General features: G+C 41.7%; 2 protein-coding genes across 5 annotated transcripts in view; both read right to left on the minus strand.

Moving 5' to 3' along the window:
- NHSL1 (NHS like 1) overlaps nucleotides 1-22088 on the minus strand; it is a 415209-nt gene that overhangs the window by 181027 nt on the left and 212094 nt on the right. The window lies entirely within an intron of this gene.
- The window catches only part of LOC139184810 (uncharacterized), a 97369-nt gene that overhangs the window by 20719 nt on the left and 54562 nt on the right, over nucleotides 1-22088 (minus strand). For both annotated transcript variants that reach the window (XM_070795579.1, XM_070795577.1), the window contains exon 2: nucleotides 1-22088. This exon is cut by the window's left edge and continues 20719 nt beyond it; it is cut by the window's right edge. The gene's annotated coding sequence lies outside the window, so the exon portion shown is untranslated.

The following is a 22088-nucleotide window of genomic DNA, read 5'->3' on the forward strand; positions in this document are numbered from 1 at the left end:
AACTTGTAAACTACATTGTGAATTTTAAGCTTACCTGGAACTAATTTAAAAGATCACATAGATTCTGAATAGCAGAGCTGTGTGGGCAAGTTGGTCACTTGGGATGAAGAAGCTGGAGCTTTCTAAAGATAGTTGAGCAGGAACTAACTATATTCAGGATTCTCCCAGATATTGAAATTTCTTTTTGAAACCTATGCAAGAGAAGTAATTTTCCAAACAGCAGTCATTAACCTCTGAAAATCACATGAAAACTAAAGATACTTTCTGCAGAAAGCACATATGCATGCAAATGTTACCCCTGAAATCCACAGGCCTCAGGTTTATAATCACAGCTGCACAGCACATAAACAAGGCTGAGACTCTTTCCAGCCAACCCCTTGCAGAAAGGCATATCTCCATTATTCTACATCTAGGATAATGCCTGGCACAAAGTAAAGAACCCATAAATATCTGGTGAATTAATGAATTATGAGTATGTCATTTGTACTATGACAAAGTCATAGCAAACTGTTTCAAACCTGAGGAAAATACCTTATTTCCATAATATTAACTACTGATAAATCTTCTTTACCTTTTTGTCAATTAAAAAAATTTAATTATAGACTCATAAGAATCTGCAAAACTAGTAGAGAGATTGGTGTACCAATCACCCAGCCTCCCTCAACAGTGACATCTTACATAATAATGGTGCATCTTCATTATCAGAAGCAAGGAACTGATTGGCACAGCACAGTTAAGGGACAGCAGACCTAACTTGGATTTCACCATTTTTACCTTTCTATGTAAACAAATAAAAATATAAATGCTCACATTCTCATCTCTAGAGTTTGCCAGAATTAAAATACTGCAGCAGTCAAAAATGGAACGGATTTCTCTCAGCTATAGGTACATGAAAACGAACTACTGAGCAGAAAAGAGACAAGGGTGTTAATTCTCTCAGCACTATTCACTGACCAGCTTTCAGCTTCACTCACCCTGTCTCCCCACCATGACTTTATTATTTGATTAAAGGGTATTTTTAATGACATTAGGCACAACCATAAAAGCATAATTGATTGTCATAAAAGTGAAGCATCATATAACCAAAATGATTTTGTTTTCGGACAGTAAGCCCGACACCATCTTCATCTGACTGAGGTGTCTGTACTGTTAAAGGTCTGTTCACACAGTGACTTCTCTGCTGAAGGAAGCTGCTTGCAATGTTGGGAGGAAAGGGCCAAGATCCTTGAACAGCGAGCAATACGGAAAGGACCTGAGTTCTGGAGTTAGAAATTCAACAAGTTTTAACCACATCTTTCAATTCTTAATTGCATATTCTTGAACATCTTACTTAATCCCTCTCAAGGTCAATTGTAACTGGATGGGAATTACTGTTCTGCTTCTTTTCTGTTGCTGTTCTGCTCCTTAAATAGAGATTTTATGAGCTCAAAATTAATTATATGGGTGAAGGGGTTTCCCAAGCAGCAAAGAGCTTCATGAAGGCAGGTCTTTATTGCATTCTTAACGCCCTCAGCTGTGACCATCCCCATCCACAAATCACAGCCTACATGGGTGCTTCGCTCCACTCCCTCCCTCCAGTCTGGAGACTAAACTGTCTGTACCTCCTTCCTCTTCCTCCTCCTCCCTCCACCCCAACTTCCCCACTTGGAATCAAAATTCTTTATTCTCCACAAAGCAGGAACTATTATTATTGTCTCATTCCCATCTGCAACAGACTATCATGAATTAATTCACCAACCATCATCACAAAAGTTCAAAGCAACAAAATGATACAAAGTCCCACAAGGTCCCTCATGTGTGCCCGCACACTGTCATGTCTGACTCTTTGCAACCCCATGGACTATAGTCCACCAGGCTCCTCTCTCTATGGGATTCTCCAGGCAAGAACACTGGAGTGGGTTGCCGTGCCCTCCTACAAGGGATCTTCCTGACCCAAGGATCGAACCCAGGTCTCCTGCATTGCAGGGATTCTTTGCCATGTAAGCCACTGAGGAAGGCCCCTGTGTCCTTCATGATAATGTTTTAAATGTCTATTCACTTAACAAGCCTACAGAGTCGTCCATTTATTCAGCATATTGCCTATATCACTCCAGGTCACGTCTACAGGCTAGGACTGAATCTCCTTTGTATGCCAGCCACACAAGGCCCTCCATGATAAAAGGACTACACCCATCATAAGTCTCATGCTACCAGGCACCCACCTAGCATCATGTCCCCAATGCCTATATTTCCTGCTCACAATGCCCCTGCTCACCTATCAGCTAAGATAGGGCCTTCTCAAAGAGGAGGTGCCTCAGAGCCAGATAAAAAGCTCTCCAGTGCTACTGTATTCCCTGTGCACTGGCCTGAAGGCTCCACACTGTTGAATAACTATTTCCTCTTCTTTATCTCTCTCTTCCATCTCATTAGTACCTTATTAAACTTTGTATCTCCAGAAACTAGCACCATGCCTGACACTGTGTTCAAGGAGTAAATGCATCCATTCACTGAACGTAAGCCTCAATGCTAACACTGTGAACACAAGAATGAGTCAGCTACGGTCTCTCTCTTACAAATGTCTGACATCACTGCAAATTTCTAAGTACACTGTCATCTGACAAAAGAACCAAAACAAAAAGAATGCATCCACACAGTCAGCCCTGAAACAGATCGGAAGACAAAAGTACTCCATCTGGCCCATAAGCAAAAAAGCAAAGACTCTTGTAGCAATGTGATTTTTCAGTTTACACAGGACACCATAAAATTCTACGAGTTTCTTTGAAGTTGAATTGGGGAGTGAGGTGGAATATTACTAAGTTTAAAATTTTGAAGCTCTGGTTCTTTCTTCAGTGTACGAAAGCTTGGGGAACTCAAAAAAAAAAAACAAGTTGCTTTGCACAGAACGAAAGCAGTGACGAATGCCTCACAAATGTGAGGACCGTCAGTGGTCATAACCGCAGAGTGGAGTTGCTTGTCTGCCTCCCTCCCTCCCACAGAGCCTCAAAGTTAAATGCTGAGGTCTGTTTCAGAAGGACAACTGCTCAAAGGGAACAGAATTGGGAGACCAAATGGATGCTCCGTAATGTCTTTAAACTCACACCTACCATGAAACAAAATCCCACAATCTAGGCTCCAAAAACTGGTGCCTGTGAGAGGAGACAGGATGCCTCTTTGGGACCCCAGAGGCACGGCTCCCTTTGAAATCCTCTCAGGAGATGTAACGGTATTAGAGCATCCTCAGTGAGGAGCCTCAGCCTCCCCAGACACCTCCACCGGCCTCCACACTGACCTTCAACCCTGCCAGGCTCACTCACTGTCCAGCCACAGGGAAAGCTGGGAAATCTGTTCTACAAGAGTGAACCCCAACAAAAGAATTCTAGACGAAGACACGGCTTTGTCCAAGCACATACTTTAGTTCACAGGAGCAGAAATCGTATTAGAGGAAGGCTTTAGTTTGTTTGAAAGGCGCTAACATGTCTGTCTGTCAGAAAATCATGAAACCTACTCTGAATGGCATGTTTTGCATACCAAGTCATTTCTGAAATAAAGGAGGTCAGTTTGCAACAACAAAAGGGTCTCAGGCTTTTAATCTGAGTAGCAGCAATCCAAACACAAACGCTGTAATACACACATGCAACAGAATTTTAACAGTTGGTCTTAAAAAAAAAAAAAAATTAGCTCATTTTCAGGCTCCATATGGGCAAGTCAAGTTACACTGGGAAGAGGAGAACTGAAAATTTTATACATGTTTCAATGTACTATGTAGCCAAGAATTCTTGCTTTCTCTATAAAACAGGCATTGTTACAAAGTAATAGGTCTGTAGCCCAAATTCATTTCTTGAGCCTAATAGGTTTGAAAAGACATGTTACCTGCACTGAAACTTTTTATCTACTAACTTGCCATATTATTTCAGTTAACTCCCATGAAGAGAATTCATGATCCATTACTAAGGATGAGAAACTGAAGTTACTATTTGGAACAAGGATGATTTGGCAAAAAACAAAAACAAAAAACAAAAAAAACCCCAAACTAGCAATATCTCCTTCAACTGCAGCTATGAGCAAAACTATAATTTATAAGACAAATAACTGTGCTGCTGCTGCTGCTGCTAAGTCGGTTCAGTCATGTCTGACTCTGTGCAACCCCATAGATGGCAGCCCATCAGGCTCCCCCATCCCTGGGATTCTCCAGGCAAGAATACTGGAGTGGGTTGCCATTTCCTTCTCCAATGCATAAAGTGAAAAGTCAAAGTGAAGTCACTCAGTCGTGTCCGACTCTTAGCAACCTCATTGACTGCAGCCTACCAGGCTCCTCTGTCCATGGGATTTTCCAGGCAAGAGTACTGGAGTGGGGTGCCATTGCCTTCTCTAAATAACTGTGCTAGTTACATTATAATACACAAATAAACTCAGTATAAGATTGAGGCTATCCCTTTCTTTGGGGGAGCTAGGAAAAAAAACCTTGAACACAGGAAAGCCATTTACATGATAGGAGCATTTCCTTCATACCCACTGTATTACACATCTACTCCGTTAGTCTGGAAGGTAAAGAGACACTGGTTTTCAGGATATTCATGAGCCCAAGAAACTGTATGCAAACTAACACATATATATACAATTTTCTGTAGGGAGAATAATGCTTACCCAAAGAGTACACAGTACCCAAAAGATGAAGAACTGCTGATAAGAAAATACATGCTGGAGAGTTCCTGAGAAATATGTTACTTCCAAATAAAGTGACCAAGAAGAGTGGATTTTCCATAGGCCTCAAACAGGGCAGTTTCACAGGCCAAAGTCAATAGAAATGGGGCTCAGAATGGAGGGAGAGAGTGCTGGGAATCAGAACTGTAGCAGAGCATCATTCCAGGAAGAACAGAGGACCCAGCAGAGGCTTCTGGGGCAAGCTGGAAACACATCACCAAGGGGACCACACGGTCCAAGGATCAGACTGCCTGGACTCAAGTCCCACCACTGCCACTAATCGTGACTTTGACCAAGCTTAACTTCATTTTCCTCTAAAAAATGATGACATCATCTATTTCAGACGTTGTTATGAACCTTAAATGAGATAATGAATGGAAAACGCTGAGCACAGCCCCTGGCACCCAGAAATGCTCAACAGCCATCACTGGAATGATGACAACCATTACTGCTACCCCTCCACTGTAACACCCTCAGGAATGTCCAACTGAATGAGAGATGTGCTCAGGGGCAGGGTGTATCATAGGCTCATGGTGTCACACCACGCTTCTCCCTTCTATCTGAAGTGAGGATTCAGCAGGACATTCTCAGCTTTCAGCCCCTTATCACCCCATCTTCTTGAAGTTGGCTCACAAGAGAGGGGCTGACTGTTTGCCCCCACAGGACTCTACCAATGCCTCCTCTCAAAGTGCCCCAAACACATTTTTGAGCCAATTAAGACTTGAGAAGAAAGACAAGTTAGGTCTGGAGGCTATGTTGGCTAGGCATTCAGTAGCAAATACTAGAAACACAATTTAGAAGACATGAGCAAACAGTGATGTGTCCAAGGACAGATAGTTTGAAAGATGAGAGCACAAAACTCTCCTCTCAGCTTCACTTTCCTCTGTGTTCATTCCATCCTGTCTCTTGATAGCTCCAGACTAAGACCCATGGCTGCTTATCACTGGCTCAGGGAACCCAAGATGGTAACTCTTTCCAAGGCTGGGACGAGCGCCCACACTTAAGTCAGCTGCCCCCAAAGTCACAGAAACCAAGAATGGGGCAGGCAGTCTCCCAAAAGAAAATTAAATTGTTATTTAGAGAAAATGTAGGGAATATATGCTAGAAAGGCACAAATGACACATGTCTGTCAAAGGAACACATGACTAGATTCATGCCTCGTGTTAATGTGTTAGTCGCTCAGTCGTGTCTGAGTCTGCACCCCATGGACTGTAGTCTGCCAGGCTCCTCTATCCATGGGATTTCCCAGCAAGAATACTGGAGTGGGTTGCCATTCCCTTCTCCAGGGGATCTTCCTGACTCGGGGATAGAACTGGCTCTCCGGCATTGTAGGCAGATTCTTTACCATCTAAGCCACCAAGAAATCACAATGATTCTTGGCATGATATTCTCATCTGTTTATTTGAATCTATTAGAATTATTTTGGCTAAAAGTGGCACCAAAAACAAAACAAAATATCTCAAATAAGAAGACAATTTTTTATATGGCTGCAAAGACTGCGTCAGGAGATAAATCATGAAAATCATTTCCCATGCCTATTATCTGACTTCCAGTTAGCCTCGGGTGTGAAGACAGCCATGTGCCCCAGTGCCGGGCATGAAGTGAAAGACGCAATCTGCTGAGAGGTATCTGCTATCTGCTACATGGGAACTCCTTCTGTCCAGAGTTTTTTGAGAAGCCAGGAAGTGACAAGCATAAAGGAGAAAAGTCAGAGTATGGAAAGTAGATAAATCTGAGCCTAGATAACATCACTGGGAAGCTGAGCCAAGAAAAATAAACCCTTCTTCAAGCCACTTCAGTTAAATTTCTGTTACTTGCAGCTGAGAGCAATCCCAGCAGATCTGGCAGACCAAGGACCCAATCTCTTTCCACCTTCCCTTAGCATGTTCTTGAAGATGGAGACAACTGCTGTAGGTGTCACCATGAGAAATAATACATGCAGAGTAAGAGCAAATTGTTCGCCCAAGCCCTTCAGCTGCTGTCTCACCATGTCTCGTGAGACTGAACTACATTTCACGTTTATACCTCAACTCAAGTGGCCACGAAAACAGTATCTCAATGATTTATGCCTAAAATGAAGTCACTTTCTGAAGGAAAATAAGGAAATTCTGCTAATAAGTATAGGGTGTATGGATTCTTAGTAAGCAACTCACAATGCCAATTATACATAGCAGTCAATAGACAGCATTCTAATCATGCTTTTCACACATACGTACCTCACTAAAGGAGAGAGTTAAGGGCGACAAAATTTCTCAGTGTACTTTTCTGCTTCAGTGGGATGAAAGTGATTTATTACTCATCATTGTTTCAAATTTAAAGCATTATTAAATACATGTGAATACTAAGTGTAGCCCCCAAGCATGTCATATAATGAAAATGTATACAAAAGTTCACCATTAGAGGCTGTTAAAAAAACACAGAAAAGAAATGCCATATTAAAAGTGTGCTGAGGAAATTCCCTGGTGGTCCAATAGTAGGATTCCATACTTTCACTGCCAAGGTGTGGATTCAGGCCCTGATTGGGGAATTAAGATCCTGCAAGCCACTCAGAGCAGCCAAAAATAAAAAATTATTGTAACTTTCATACATTGTTGTTAGGAAAGTACATTAGTACAGCCCCTTTAAAGGCAATTTGGAAGTATCCATTAAATTTTTAAATGCCACATACACTATGCCTCAAATATTTTGCTTCTCCATATCTATCCTGGAGAAACACTCACAGATGTGCACAGAAAGGCAAATACAAGAACTGCACCATAGTCTGTAATACCCAAAACAATGCCCAAAACAAAAGCAATGGCAATAACCTAAATGCCCAACCTCAAGGGAATGGCTGAAACTATGGTGTAGCTGTAAGACAGAATACTATGCAGCAATGAGTAAGAATCCAGGTACCCATGTGCAATAATAACATTTAAGATGTGCTATTCTGATCATTAAACTTGCTAAGAGACTACAACTTAATTATTCCAACCACTAAAAAAGAAATGATAATTATGTCATATACTAGAGGTGCTAATTATTGCTAAAGTGGCAATGATGTTACTATATAAATGCATCAGATTAACATGTTGTACACCTTAAATTCACACAATGTTATACGTCAAATATATTTCAATTGAAAAAGGATATATTCTGTTAATAGCAGAAAGTTGTATAATGCAAATTATAATACTACATGCAATTTTAAGGATAATTTCTATAAGTAAATATAAATGCATAGAAAAAAGTCAAGAAACACATATAACAGAAAACACCAATTATCTCTGAGGAGGGGACTAGATAAGTGGTCAAGGAGAACTGTAACATTTGGACGTTTTACTGTAAGAACATTTCCACATACAAAAAATATTTATCTATAATTGAATTGACACACCAACCTTTCAACCATCTTCCTTTTTAACTTGTCTGACACAGGTGTTGTTCAGTCAATAAGTCATGTCCGACTCTTGGCAACCCCACGGACTGCAGCACAGAAAGAACTTCCCAGCTGGCACTAGTGGTAAAGAACCTGCCTGCCAATGCAGGAGGCATAAGAGACACGGGTTTGATCCCTGGGTTGGGAAGATCCCCTGGAGGGCATGGAAACCCCACTAGAGTGTTCTTTTCTAGAGAACCCCAGGGACAGAGAAGCCTGGAAGGCTGCAGTCCATACGGCTGCAAAGAGTCAGACAGGATTGAAGTGACTTGGCACACATCATGGACTGCAGCATACCAGGCTCCCTGTCCTTCACTGTCCCCCCGAGTTTGCTCAAATTCATGTCCATTGTGTCAGTGATGCCACCCAACCATCTCATCCTCTGCCGCCCCCTTCTCTTATCACCTTAGCAGCTTCCACCTTTTACTTATGAACTTTAAATATATCATCCCTCTAGTAAATAAGCTGGTTTGTGGAATTTATATAGCACTAAACAAATTAAATATAGACTTTAAAAAAATTAACTTTCCTTGTTTAGCCACTGATTTATAAACCAGTTGACTGAGGAGGGGAAACAATCTCTTTTTCAAAAGAGAGGGCACTGGAGATACCACCTTGAGTTTCAGGCAGAATACAGAGTGTTTATGCCTTCCTAACAAGCTGTCCATAACGGTGTTTGCATTGGCTCTCTATGGAGAGCTAATGGAATTAGAAGTAGATTTAAAGCAAATCCTGAGAAACCACCACACCAGGCCACCCTCTTTTTTTTTTTTTTTCTAATGGAAAGTTCACTGACTCTGGAGGGAAAGTAAGACTGCTGCAAACAGGTATGGAAAGCTGCTTAAATGTTGGCTGGTATTGTGCTTTCAATGAAATGCAAGCCAAAATACTGGCTATTAATAAAACAGCCTATAACAAAACCTGAGCCTGAGTTCTAAGTAGTTGTTCCCATGCAGTGACAAGTCTTTCATTATTTTTGATTGAGGTGGAGTTTTAGGCGATGACACCTGGCCTCTTGGCCTTCCCCAAATTCAGAGCCACTGACAGATGTGTGCCGTGAGCCAGTCACTTTGGTGATGTTCACCACAGAGGGGAAATGCCATGCCAGGGTCCAAGAGCTTGAGCCAGGCTTTTCCCTGCTGACACATCCAGGCAGAGGCTCTTTTTCCATTTCATCAACACTCACCATGGGGATGGAGTGCCAATAAAGCTGAGGAAGTATGTATAACTAAGAATTCGATTAGTGAAGGAGAAAGGACAGCAAGCAGGGGAGCTGGACACAGGGAAATTCCCCAAAGGCACGCTACCTGCATGGTTCTCACCCCATGGGAATGACTGGGCTGCCTGCATCCTGTTCTCAGTGCTGATGGGGCCACCAGACTGCCACTGCCTCCAAGTGTTCTCCCAAAGCACCCTGGAGTTTGCGAGCCACAGAATAGAAGGAAAATGTCTATTAAGCACATTTAAGTCCCCAGAAAGTCATAGGGGAGGAGAGGTGGGCAAGGTTGAGAAAGCAAGAGAAAGATGGGAACAGGTCGGTGCTAGGCTCACAGTCACTCTGGGATGGCTGGGAAATGGATGCTTCACTCTAGAAATCACTCTCCAGAAGTTCTGCATATTTCCAAAATTCTCATCAGGATCCTGAAACCTCCTTCTTCCATGGTTCCCCATCTCCAGGGACATCTACATTCAAGACCCTTCCAACAGTAATACTGACCGTGGTGCAGACACTGCCAGTCTGCCTACCCAATATCCATTTCCTACTTCCTCCTTCCTACCAGTAACAACAACCTTGGTGCTGGTGAGGATGATAATGTGACTAACTAAAAAAAAAACTACACTTCCTTTCCTCCCTTATAGATAAGGCCATGTGCTATCATTTTGGCCAACAGGATGTAAGTAGAAATTGATGGATAGGTCTTCTGGGAAATCTCTTTATATGATGAGGCAGTTCAGCCATTGCTCACCCTTTGCGCTTCCTCTTCTTCCTGCCTGGAACCTAAGACAGATCCTGGAGATGAGGCAGCCATGCTATGACTATGAGGTGACAAAGACCCACACTAAAGATAGCAGAGTAGAAATACTGGAGTCTGATGATAGCCTCATGAAACCACCATATCAGTCCTGGGATACCTACTGCTCATTCCAGGAGGAAAAGAAACATTCACGTGTACTAAATCACCACTATCTGGGACATGTGGCTGAATGATGACACATGAAGCAAGTGCTTGCTATAGAGCAAGACTTTGTCGTGAAGCAAGTCAGTCACTGAGTCCTCTCAGTAACCTTCAAAGTAGCTACTATCCACAGCACTGTTTCAGCTAAAGAAATGGAGACCTAGCAAATTTAAATAATATACCCTAGGATCACAGCATCAAGAAATGGCAGACTGGGACCTGAGTTCAGATGGAATAGCTCCAGGGCTCTGGGAAGAGCAAGAAAGCCCATTCCCTCCCCAGGTCTCAGCCTCCAGTGTTAATGGAAACCTCAGGTCCACGGGCTACAGCAGAGGAAGCTAGATCAGTGCCACCCTTCAACATCTTCTCAACCCGGGAGGAGAGCCTGCCAGCCCAAGCTGCCCTCCAGGTAACAACCGAACAAAAACTGTGTTGTTGCTTGTTTCATGGTCCTCTCGCTGTAATGTTTCAAATGATGCCCTCCAGCCCCTCCTTGGCAATGCAGCTATCTTGTTGGTGAAGATGATGATTCTATTCTCAGATATACTCCCAATCTCCTTTAGCTACAAAAAGACACTCACATTTTATATAAATGGAAGCACTTCATTTAAGACACCATTCTTTGACATGAAAATGATCCAAGCCAGCAAGCCAGGTAAGTAAGTAAATAAATAAATATTTAAGAATAACAGGAGGGGGGAAGAGGAATATGCAAATTCAAACTGATGTCTACTGACTTAAAGTATGATGCCCAAGTTTATGCAAGTACCCATGACTCCTGGTTATGGCTCTATTGACACAAAACTGCTTAGGACTCTATTTCAAAATATCTTTTCTAATGAAATTTACCAAAGTCCCAGAAGAAATAAAGTCTGACTTGCTATATTTTTTGGAAACAAAACAAATAACAAATTCATACACAAGCTTTATTTCTCACTGCTGCTATGTCTGAAATACACGCTGAAGGGACCATGAGTAGACTGCGTTGCAGCACAGCTATGCTACAGTGGGACAGTTGCTACCTAAGGCCCAAAAATTTCAAGTGGGACTTCATAAACAGCAGACACTTGGCTCCAACTCTGCATATACCCATCGATCCACAGCAGTGAACTCAAGGGGAATGTGCACTCCACTGAGTAGCAAAACTTCCAGCAGGAACAGGACAGCCAATTCATGCTATTACAACTCCTCCAGTGAGAGAGGCTGTGGGTGGGAGTTAGGGATGGAGAGAGAAAGAAAGGGAAGAAGACACAGAGAGAGGAGGGCAGGAGAAAGTCCCTTCAGTGTACCCTGCCACTCCAAGTATTTGGGTCAAAGTTTAGCAAATGCTGGGGTGCCTGGCAAGTCAGGATAAACCAGACCAGAGGGCCCACTCGACAACATGAAACTGAGGGGAGCGGCCCAGAACAGGTCTTGCTAGATATGTGGAATTTGTGAAACCAGTCTACATTCCCCTCTCCTCCCACCAAGACTATAGCAAGAGGAGGAAATGCTCCAGGAAAACTGCTCTGTCAGCTAGAACCAGGTCAAAGAAAAACAGTGAGCTCCAGCCACACACGTCGCTGTTCTTAGGGTTGATCCCGTCTGGGGAGCAGAGGTGTCTCTCTCCATCACTCATCAAGCCACAGGCCAAAAGGAAGTAGTCCTTCGAGTTCTGTGGGAGGGTCAGGGCAGGACCAGGAAGCGATAGCACTGCTCTCCTCAGGGCCACAGGGATGCCAAAGTGAGCTGAAAAGCAGTGCTGCTCTTCATAAGGTTCCCCTCCGGCTGGGAAGATAAATGATTTCGCTCACATAAAGCAAGAAGCAAATCAAAAGAGACTGTAATGAAATGCACAAGTGGGAAGGGTAACTCAAATACTACAGTAACTCAGAGGAGAGGAAGAAGACTAGAGACTGCAGAGGAAGGAAGGGGGGACCACTGGGCCGAGGTGAGGCTTATACTTAATAGAAAATGTTGGCTAATCAGAGCAGGAAAGGAGATCTTTCCAGGCTGTGGGAAGAGGCAGAGGTAATACGTACACAAAGTCAGGTTGGTGTCCTGGCTTGTTGCAAGAAGTATTTCACAGGAAACAAGATAAACTGCAAGCCCCCTACTCTAATGAAATTGTGTTTACCTCCCAGACTCACTGGAAAGGTTAACCAGTCAATAGCCTTCCGCTCTCTTTTTCTCTCTTTCTCCCACTCCCTCCCACCTACAAGCCACCCTCTCGAGTCAAAGACATCAAGTTCACCTTCCGAGCACCCCTCCATCTGTGAGTCGACTCCTCCCTCCCTCCACTATCTGTTCATAGAGGGAGCACTGTTCTCCACATGAGTCTACTGTGTTGAGAGCAGTTGGGAAGAGAAAATCACGCTTGTAAAAACAAAGAGAGTTAAAAACTGAACAATAACAACAAAACAAAAACCCGGAAGATATCAGATAGCTATTAGCTAAAGTTGACAACGCTTCTGAGTACATCAGAAACACTAGAGAATGGCAGGTACCACGGCCACATCACCGCCGAAGGACAGAAGAGTAATACAGAAAGGTATATACCCTGCTCCCTGTCTGAGCCCAACACAGTCCCATGCTGTTCAAACTGCCGTGAGCTGAGCGAAGCACACACAGTGACCCACAGGTGATGACAGCTGCATGCTCACATCTGAGGCTGTCACTGCTGCAGCTGTGACCCTGACCACCAAACATTTCTAATGAAGCTTTGTTTGTGCCTTTGGGTTTTGACTAACACTCTGTAGATACTCTTGAGTTTTGACTAAACTCTGTGTAGATACACAGAGGCATGAGAAGTTTCAAAAATAGAAAACATCTATTAGCAAATTCATTAGGGGTATATGAATACTTTCATATGGATATGATTTTCTATGCATTAATTTATAAAAACTTAGAGAATTCTTCCTGAAGGGCAAAGCCATGCAAGTATTCTTGGGAGTGCTGGTAGATCAGGACTTCCCTATCAAGGCTGTGTACTGGCCACCCAAGGAGATTTTGCTGAGAGCTGCATGCCCGGGCCCCGACCCCTGCTCCTGATTCACTGGGGTGGGAGTGATGTTCAGACATATCTACTTTGAAAACTCCTCAAACTGGTTCCAACACATAGTTAAAACCTGGTGTAGGGACTTCCCTGGCAGTCCAGTGGTTAAGATTCTGCACTCCCAATATAGGGGGCATCAGTTCCACTCCTGTCAGGGTGCTAAGACCCCTATATGCTGCATAAATCCCTCCCACCCAAAAAACACTTCACATATACCACAGTTTTGAATGACTTAGAACATTCTAGGCACTCTGTTGGACCTACATTAGTAGCTGTGTTCAAGTCCCATCCTATTCAAAAGAGGAAGCACTTTTCAAATAGCAACTGTATGTAGCTCAGAGTAAACACTAATTAAAAACATTGTTTTCTAACTAGCTGTTTAGATCACTTCAGGAAGAACCACTCATCTGATTAATATAGCCAGAGGATTAATATAGGATATGGCCATCTGATTAACATAGGACATCTCAACAACCAGTTATAAAATCATTTTTTTTAATTTTAATTATTGTACAGTTGAAGCTAACATAATATTGCAAATCAACTATATCTCAATAATAAACAAAGGAAGGAAGGAGGGAAGGAAGGAGAGAGACACAAGAGACCACATATTGTGCTTAGATGAAGTATCCAGAAAGGGCAAATGCATAGACAAAAGGTAGGTTAGAAATAGAGTAAGAATCAACTGTAAATGAGCATGAGGGAGCTTCCTGGGGTGATGAAAATATTCTAAAACAGATGATGTTAGCTTTACCCCTCAGTAAAGCTACTTAAAATTACTGAATTTCACACTGGAAATGCGTGTGAGTCCAACTCTTTGTGACAACTCTTTGTGACCCCATGGGCCGTAGGCCACCAGGCTCCTCTGTCCATGGAATTTTTCAGGCAAGAATATTGGAGTGGGTTTTCCATTTTCTTCTCCGGGGGGTCTTCCCAACCCAGGGATCAAATCCACATCTCCTGCATCTCCTACATTGGTGGGCAGATTCTTTACCATTACACCACATGTGAAGCCCCTACTGGAAACGGGTGATACGTTTCGTCACCCATGGGTGATGAAATGGGTGATAAGTACGTCAATGAAGTTTGTTTAAAACAAATTTACCTATGGTATCCAGAAGAGGCAGGTATAAAGGGAACTGAAGATATACCACTATGGTAGGAAAGAATACTTTCCCTCCTTTTTTCTGCCTCTCCAGAATTTTATCCTCTTCTGACTCACTTTTGTGTGAAAGAAATGCACAGAGAGCTCTGATGGTAAGAGGTCCCATTCCAGCCATGTGTAAATGAAACAGGAGGCCCGTCTGACACCTAACAAGAGAATCGAGCAATATATGTTTGCTAAATTGAGTTTGTGATGCTTGATATTTAAAATAAACAGGCACAACGTCACAGGTCAATTACACCTCAGTAAAGCTGAGGAGACATTTTTAAAACTAAATTATTTTAAAAACACACAAATCATCACCTAAGCGTGTTCACATGTCCTGACCCTCTTGTTCCGTGGGTCACTGGCCTCATCCCTTGGGCCTGGGTATCACAGGGCCCCTGTCTCGCCTTCCACAAGGTCCACTTGTAGGAGAGCGAGAAAGAGGAGGCTGTACGTTACTTAAATAATAAAAATGAAAAATGTGTAAATACCAAATGGACCACTGAAATTTCCCGAAGGTCTGTGCCCTTATTATGTTCTTATAAAGAAAGAACATAATACTAAACATGATTATTAAAAGCTAGCGCAATTAGAAGGAGAATAAAATTTACTAACTCCAGCAGTTATGGGAAGGACTGATGGGCTGCTGCTTTTCATACTCATCGTTGCCAGCCAATTAAAGGACCTGCTAAAGACATCCACAACGTGCGTTTAAGTGAAAGAATGAGTTCAAGTAGTGCATACTCAGCATATTCTCCATGGAGTTTTTTAAAAGGAGGGAAGAGTCATATAGAAACTTGGGATCCATTAAACTCTGAAATTATGCATCTCCCTTTTTATGAGCCACAGTTTTTCTATAGGACACTCATCAGTAGTTGTGTTCAAGCCCAGAAGAGTCCAAAAAGTTCATGGACTATTTCTTCAGAAAGAAACTGAAGGCATAAATGAGCTAACAAAAATCAAAACTATATCCCACTCCTGGTGATGGACAGAGAAGCCTGGGGTGCTGCAGTCCATGGAGTCGAACACGACTGAGCGATTGAACTGAACTGATATCCCACTCCAGAGAAATAACTTATTTGAAAATACACTAGTACAATGTACCCAGGGCTTCCCACCAGCTCAATGGCAAAGAATCCACCTGTCAAGCAGGAGACGTGGGTTTGATCCCTGGGTCAGAAAGATTCCCTGGAAGAGGAAATAACAACCCACCCCAATATTCTTGCCTGGAGAATCCCCTGGACAGAGCAGCCTTGCAGGCTACAGTCCATGGGGTCACAAAAGAGTCAGACACAACTTAGGAAAACAACAACAGTGTACCCAAATGCATGATGACAAGGCAAGATAAATTCATGGGCCAAAAAAATCACAGAGGGCAGAAAGATTTGAGAAACTGAACAATATGAACCAAAATCACAGAAATAATTTGTTTTAATTTATAAGAATTGGAGACTAGTATGTAAATTATTAAGAAGTAATCTTCAAGTTAAACCCACCCAAATGAACAAAACAACAAAATAACCATAGCTGATGGTCAAGTTTTCAAAGTGTACTAAAAAAAGCCAAAAAACAAGATACTCTGTAATATCTGCCAGGAAAGATGATGAGATAACATTTAAGATGCTAAGAAAAGAAACCTTCAGATTTAGGTGAGGAGAAAGAAGAGCTTGAAAGAAAATAGGCACAAAGGAAATTGCCACCACAGGCCCAGAACTGAGGCAAAACCCTCGGTTTGTTTGAAGACAGAAAGTATTTCATGACCTAAATGACCTGAAACAATCTGTCAACAAGACCAACATCCAAGAAGGTCACAATAAAAGCAACAGAAAGAGTTTATGCAGGAGACTCATGACCCACTCCCCCCAAATAATTTAATGCTAGCAAAATATTACAATTGTTTATAATAGTCAATTGAGAAGAGCAAGGGATAACAATGAAATTTCACAAAGGAGTCCATTACTATAATGATAGAATATGACTTATTCAAGAAGCTAAACTCAGGACTTCCTTGGAGGTACAGTGGTTGAGACCTCGCCTTCCAATTCAGGGGGTACAGGTTCGATCCCCGGTCAGGGAACTAAGATCCCACATGCCTCGGAGCCAAAAAATCAAAACATAAAAACAGAAGCAATGTTCTCACAAATTCAGTGAAGTCTTTTTAAGTGGTCCACATTTAAAAAAAAAAAAGAAAGAAAGAAAGAAAGCTAAACTCTACATAAATCAATTTTAGGAAAAAAGTCAAGATGGTGGTCACTAGCATAAAAAAAAACAAGAATTAATTAAAACAATTTTACTACAAATGCTAATATAAATGAAAATAGAAGCATTTCTTTATTGTCTATAATGCTATTCAAAAAGCATGCTGAAACACAAACCTCTGACATTAGAACAGGTATGCTTTTGAATTGTGAGGGCAAAGGATTCTAGAATTTAAAAAATAAAAAAAACCAAAACATATAACAATATTCCCAACTATTGCTCCAGCAAATGCAGTCTTGTTCAAGCCCAGTACTCCATGGCAATGCTGACTAGGGTCTAAGGTGGAAATCACCTACAGAGACCTGAGACAAGTTGGTAGATCTCCCAAGTTGCCCCACTTATGACCCTGACAGCCGATCTCTATTTTTCAAATGTCTGATGTGCTGGGTATTCAGGGCAGAAGTAGAGATCAGAGACATGAGACTTGAGGACAATTCCTCCTGACTCCATACCTGAGCCACACATCTCGGGGGGAAGATACGGTAAGCAAGAGGACACCACTGTTGTAGCAGCTGTTACTGACTTTCCAAGTCTTGGGGGGATAGAACGCTGAGGGGGGAGGTGTTGGACAGATCAGGGGATAGTAGCACCAATGTGATCAGCCTCTGTTTTTTCCTTGAGTAACCGCTGTTCTATTAACATCAGAGCTAAGAAATCTGAAGACTGAATCCTGAATAAAGAGGCTGTTGAGAAGGTTTAATTACACTACCAATGGTACACAGATCACATACAGGAAAGTTCAAAGCTGCCTATATAGAATAAGCATATATCACTATCTTCCAATTCAGCTCCATAGAAACTTGAAGTTTAAGTTTATCCCAGAAGGGTGAAAGCAAGAAAATGCAAAGATAATCAGGATAGTGATGAATAGCGCAAATTTACATCTCATTTACATCTCATAGTTTATCTTGTGAAATATCTCAAATATGAAAGAAAACATAAATAGAATAAACTTCCTACCTTTTTTTGGTGTAATTGATTACCTATCAAAAATGCTTGCAGACTAAAATCTAAGGTATATTCCCAGGTGGACCCAGTGTGAACAAAACCCACTGTCACAGAGCTAGACTCAGCATGGAGATAGCCCTCAGACTGCTGATCCTTCTCCTCCATGGCATGTGACTTGGGGAACTGTGTCCAGCATTTGAATACCTCAACTTCTTCCTAGAGTCAAATGCGAACAACGCTACCTAACTTATAGGGACCCTGTGAAGAATAAACAAGAGAGAATATGTAAAAGCAACTACCATGGTAGGTAGTGGGCACCCCAAACGTGATAGCTATTAGCGAATCAGGCAAAGAGCCTCAAGGTGCATTAAAGCAAATCTATTTTAAAATGTTCTGGTCCAGCCAACAAATAAGTAAATATAAATGAAAATCTAGCAGCAGTGTAAACAAAAGGGGGAAGACCGGGATAATATGGCCAGAGAGAATGACAGAAGTAACTAAGACTTGAAAGGCCCCTGCCAGAACAGGCCAGCTTAAGCAGACAATGAAATACACTTGGAATAACTTAATTGTCATATATGGGTTAATGAAAAAAACAACAGAACACAACTGATTTCCAATTCTAACCTAATGACTTATAAAAAGGGGTCAGGTACTAAGTCCAAACTTTGGCCTACATTAGTAGTTATTATGACAAAATTAGATTTTAAAAAATCAGTACCAAAGTATCCTAAAGACTGAACCTGGGAAGAAATTCAGAATATAATATTTTTTGGTAGATGAGATAACAAAATGCATAGAAAGCTGCTAAGTGATTCTATTGGTAACAAAATTAAAAAAGAAAAGCATAATAAATCAAGCCTCTTGAGTTGGAACTTAGGGAACAAATGAACAAGCCAAAATAAAATTAGAAAAGGCAAACTTGATAAAGAAACAAATAGAAAAGGAAAATGAAATGAAATTGACAACCAAGAATTGCAGATGACTCTTTTGAAAATGACCAATCAATGCATAAATTTAAAAGATTTTTAAACTGGAAAGAATGGACAAAACCCTAAAGATATGTGAGTAGGAAATACATCAATACATTTGATAAATGTATTGTGAAGTCACTCAGTTGTGTCTGACTCTTTGCGACCCCATGGACTATAGCCTATCAGGCTTCTCCGTCCATGGGATTTTCCAGAAAATCTATATTAAAAAAGGAAAAATTTCAAAATATAACAAAATTCCATTCCTCAAGAAAGATTCGACTGAAAGAATTAGAAAAATCTGACAATCTTTCAAAAAAATCATTCTTATAATTACAGTGACCATACAGTACGATGTTTAAAGTTCTAATTTCAGTCAGTCAGTCCTAGTATTAACCAGTACACTTCAGCAAAACCTGTTCTACATTTAATTCATAAATACTCATATAATCACTCTATCTATAAAGAATTATAAAATATATATAAAGCCAAAATATTTATTTTAAAAGAAAATATTTTGATCCCAAATAGTGAAAGAGAGAAGAACGAGCCATACTCAACTCAAACAAGAACTAGAAACTCAGTAGGATTTTTACAGAAGGAAAAACATTATGATTTCTCATATTTCCAGGTAAGTTCCACATCAAACAGATTTATCTTAATAGATAGCAAGAAGGCCAAAAACATCAGGCTTTCCAAATACAAACCTTATTGAAGGAAAACAGTGCTGCAGTGAAGCAAGCGTCTAAGAGGCTATGAGCATACACTTGAAACCAAGAACTAACCCCATGCCTACTGAAGAAATACGTGAGCCACTTTAAACAGTCAACAATCAGGTGAGGACGGCGTGTGCCACCACTCCTAATTAAGATGATAGTAACTACTGCCTTCAAATCATGGCAACAGAGAAAAGAGAGACTTTATTGTATTGCTTGCTTTGCAGGGTTGTTTGGAGGATTCACTAAATTAATAAAGAACTTGCTCATCAGCATGCCTGGCACAGAAGAAATGGCCAAGGGAATCTAAGAATGAGCTGTCAAAGATGGAAGACAGGAGAGGGAAAGCAGCAGGGAAGCAAGGGACTGTACAAAGGAGATGTGTGTAGATGAAAAGATGAAAAATAATGTACTGGTCCTCACATTGAGGAGGAAGAGGTTTTAGGAGCACACATTAATTTTCTATTAAACAGATCAAGGGAGGCAAGCACAGATCAACGATGATCTATCATTAACCAAGAACTATGACTGATCCAATTATGCCTACCCGAGTTCCAGAAGAGAGGAAAAAGACTTAGCTATTTTAATAACTCTAGGCAAACAAAGTTTCCTAGTCAGTGTAACAAATTCAAGTCAAGAAACAACTACTGATTTCTCACTATAGTTATTAGACATTGCACTCACCCACAAAATATCAGAGACAAACCAAAACACAGTGCTGCTCCCAAGGACGGTACCTTGCTGTGTGGGAGAGCACAGACACACGGGAACCTGCCTCTGGGTGGTGCTCTCTTGGCCGTGGAGGATAGGATGGTCAAGGGCAGACAGAGTAGGTGACACTACAGTGAGGTCCAAAGGCTGAGCAGGGAGGAAGAGTTCGGGGGTTGAGGGAGTGAAGTACAAAGCAGAGGATGGAAACACTCAGGTGTGTTCAAAGAGTTACTTCTAAAAAAGAGCACTGAGTCATGAGAAGCCACTGAGGAATTCCAGCAGGTGTGGAATCTGGATTTATAGGAAGATGGATCTGAGGGTGAGCAGATGAGAACGAGGCTTAAGTGACTCGGTCCAGAGAAAATAAAGGCCCGGCACAGTGAAGTGAGGGTAGCCAGGGACAGTTGCTCGCAAACTGAAGATTTCAGGGACGGGCAGGTAAATGACTGAAGGAGGCAAGGGGACGACAGGAAAGCTGGAGCCGGAGGTACTCTGAGAGCTTTAGTCCTCGTCAGTGTGCTTCTCAGAGCTACAAGCCCAACCCACTCTCCTGATTATTGAGATTACTGAGGAGAGACAACCTTTTGACATTAGTAATTGACTGATTGGATGTGAGAGGAACAGCAGAGTTTAAGACAGTATGTCTCAAACTTTAACGTGCACAGAATTGCCTAGACAGCTTGTCAAAATGCAGATTCAAATTCAGTAGGTCTGGACTGGGGCTGGAACCTCGGCATTTCCAACAAGCCAGGTGACACTGATGCTGCTGGTCAGTGGACACACTTTTTCACACAATTTGGACACACAATTTCAGAGAAGTGAGACTCTGAAATCACTGGGAGACAAAGTATGGAGAAGAGAAGGAGAGGCAGCTGGTAAGAGTTCACAGTACAACGCTAGGTGACTCAGGTCGCTGAAGTTGCATGTGTGAGTCTGGAGTTGGAAGGCTGAGAGCAACTCCCCCTGTACAGAAAACAGAACAGATGAAATGGGATTACCCGGGGAAATTATGTAATGCCAAAGCAGAACAACAGATGCCCCATTTAGCCTGAGTGGGCAATTAATATCATTCAGAAACCCTGTACTCGTGACACTCAGATCAGTAAGGCTCGCCTCTGCCCCTTCTCACATTTCTTCCACCTGGATTAAATACAATCGAAACCCCTCTAACATTTCTTCCCCATACGAATGAACTTTAATATTTCCAAAGGTCCTAAATGACAGCAGAAGGGTGTTGGCAAAAACTTTAATGGATCCATGGAAAAATCCCTCATGAGCACCAAATTTCTCAAATATCTGTACCTATCTCTACTACTTTGAATTACAGGTTCTCCTCAAGTTCTGTCAGGGAAGTGTGGGATAAATAACCAGAAAAACAAACCGTTAACTCTCTAAATAAAATTCCAGGTAAACGTGTCCTGATTACATCCAGACATTGCTTTTCCAGAGTTCATGTCTATTTCACACTTCAAGTTTCAACAATCACCCCTCACCCCTCAGTACATAACTGCTCTGTATCTGCAGGAGTCCTTTTCTTTCTCTCTTTGGACTCTACAAGAGTAAGACAGTGCCATGAATATAGTGTAAGCTCAAAAATGTCTGATGAATAAATGTTTCTTTATCCCAGCATTTCTCTGTGGAAAATTACTGTTGAGGGGTGTTTCTCTCCTGCCTTCAGCATCAGTCAGTTTCGAGACCCTACACGAAGGCACTAGAGGCTACAACAATCCATTGTTAGAATCAAGAACAGGCAGAAGGCTGTCTCCAGACAGTCTGGTTTTAAGTGATCAAATGATCCCTGGCTCTGAGGTGTCCAAATCATTCCATGTACCTTCTTAGCCAACAAATTAATGTTGATCTGGGAAAGAAACATCTGGAAACAACCATCCAGCCCTGCCTGATCAGTCCACTTAATTTAAAGACTGTTATTCAACTTTTAGAACTAACTCTGTTATGTTGGATGTTAATGCAAGAATCTCTTTCCTCTTAAGGCAAAAATCCCGAAACAGCTGCTGTCATTTTCT

Source organism: Bos indicus, chromosome 9, assembly GCF_029378745.1.
Source record: "Bos indicus isolate NIAB-ARS_2022 breed Sahiwal x Tharparkar chromosome 9, NIAB-ARS_B.indTharparkar_mat_pri_1.0, whole genome shotgun sequence".
Lineage (NCBI taxonomy): Eukaryota > Metazoa > Chordata > Mammalia > Artiodactyla > Bovidae > Bos > Bos indicus.